This window comes from Choloepus didactylus, chromosome 23 (genome assembly GCF_015220235.1).
Source record: "Choloepus didactylus isolate mChoDid1 chromosome 23, mChoDid1.pri, whole genome shotgun sequence".
Taxonomy (NCBI): domain Eukaryota; kingdom Metazoa; phylum Chordata; class Mammalia; order Pilosa; family Megalonychidae; genus Choloepus; species Choloepus didactylus.
This window is the reverse complement of record NC_051329.1, coordinates 27,810,972-27,813,167: the sequence shown is the minus strand read 5'-3', so window position 1 is coordinate 27,813,167 and position 2,196 is coordinate 27,810,972. Positions and strand designations below refer to the sequence as shown.

At 39.5% G+C, this 2,196-nt stretch overlaps 1 pseudogene; it reads left to right on the top strand.

Moving 5' to 3' along the window:
- Positions 1–213: 213 nt before the first annotated feature.
- On the top strand, positions 214–1,309 carry LOC119519305 (annotated as a pseudogene).
- Positions 1,310–2,196: the final 887 nt, after the last annotated feature.

Genomic DNA, 2,196 nt, shown 5'->3' with positions numbered 1-2,196 from the left:
CTTTCTTGCTTGCCCTGAATGACACCAATGTTCAGGAGTGGGGCCGTATACTGTGTGGTCCTGGCCTTCAGAGAGCTTAGCTTCTATTTAGGGACTGAGCAGGTAGCCAGCCAGTTACAGTGTGTGTATGGCTCCTACTTGCAATGGATCCAAGAGGACCCAGGACAGTGACTGTGGATAAAGGGCATTTTAAGGGGGAAAAAAGGGAAGGGTATGGATTTGGGGGCTCAAATAAGTGAGTTTTGTTTTTCAAAAGAAGTCAAGCTCAAATGGGAGGAGGGCCATGAACCAAAGGAACAGGAGCAATTGAAAAACTGTTTACTGGTGGTTTGAGCTTTGAAATGATGGATGATAGTTGACAACATTTTGAGAAATGGGGCAAACTCACAGATTGTGTGGTGACAAGAGCCTCCCAGACAAAACGTCCCAGAGGCTTTGGTTTTGTGACTTTCTCTTGTGTTGAAGAAATGGATGCAGAAATGCGTGCTCAACCACATGAGGTTGATGGGCGTGTAGTGGAACCAAAGAGAGCACTTTCTGGAGAGGATTCTGTAAAGCCTGGTGCCCATCTAACAGTGAAGAACATTTTGGTTGGTGGTATTAAAGAAGATACAGAAGAATATAATTTGAGAGACTACTTTGGTATTTAATATGTCAAGATTTTGCATTTAATATGGCAAGATTAAAACCATAGAATTTATGGAAGACAGGCAGAGTGGAAAAAGATAGGATTTGCTTTTGTAACTTTCATTGATAAACTTGTGGCTCAGAAATACACTATTAATGGGCATAATTGTGAAGTGAAAAAGGCCCTTTCTAAACAAGAGATGCAGTCTTCTGGATCACAAAGAGGTCATGGATGTGGATCTGGCAACTTTATGGGCTGTGGAGAGAACTTTGGAGATGGTGGAAACTTTGGTGGAAGAGGAGGCTATGGTGGTGGAGGTGGTGGCAGCAGAGGTAGTTATGGAAGAGGTGGGTATAATGGATTTGGAGGTGATGGTGGCAACTATGGTGGTGGTCCTGGTTATATTAGTTGAGGGGACTATGTTGGTGGTGGACCAGGATATGAAAACTGAAGTGGTAGTGGTGGAGGGTATGATGGTTACAGTGAAGGAGGAAATTTTGGCGGTAGTAACAACAGTGGTGGTGGGTCTATGATGATTTTGGAAATTATAGTGGACAACAGCAATCAAATTATGGACCCACAAAAAGGGACAGTTTTAGTGGAAGAAGCTCGGGCTGTACCTATGTTGGTGGTTATGGATCTGGCACTGGGAGTGGTGGATATGGTAGCAGAAGTTTCTAAAAACTCAACAGAAAATGGTTACAGCTCTTAGTAGGAGAGAGAGCAAGGAATTGCCAGGAAGGCTGCAGATTACTTTGAAACAGTCATCCCAGATGCATTAGAGGAATTGTAAAAATCTGCCACAGAAGGAATGATGATCCGTAGTCAGAAAAGTTACTGCAGCTTAAACAGGAAACCCTTCTTGCTCAGGACTGTCATAGCCACAGTTTGCGAAGAGTGTAGCTATTGATTAATGCGATGTAGTGTCAATTAGATGTACATTTCTGAGGTCTTTTGTCTTTTCATTTGTCTTTTTCTTTTCATTACATCAGGTATATTGCCCTATAAATTGTGGTAGTGGTACTAGGAATAAAAAAATAAGGAATCTTAAACTTTTCAATATTTGTGTAGTTCAGTTTTCCTACATTTTAGTACAGAAACTTAACAAAATGCAGTTTTGAAGGTATTTCCTTGTGAGTTAACAAGAAGATCATTGTTAATTACTATGTTGTATGAATTTTGCTAAAGGTAACTGTAAAGAAACACCCATTGACTTGCAATTTAAGGGGACTCTATTCTCCCCATTTCCAAACCATGGTATAAATGGGCACTGACATATGGAGAGAATGGATATTTGTATGCTTGCAATGTGTGTTTTAGATAACAATTAGGATTGGGTATTTAAATTGCATATTTTTGAATTTAATAGCATTAAGATTTACCTTCAAATGAAAAAATCCCAAAATTCCTATTTGGTTTTTGTGCATTTTCTTTAAAAATGTAGTCATCTATCATTTTAGTGTGTGAGCTTTGCTAAAAGTCCTAGGTGTGTTTACAAATTCTCCCTTCTACATTTACCTTGGTCACACATGAATTATTGTCATAATATTATTTGGGTATAAAGAAAG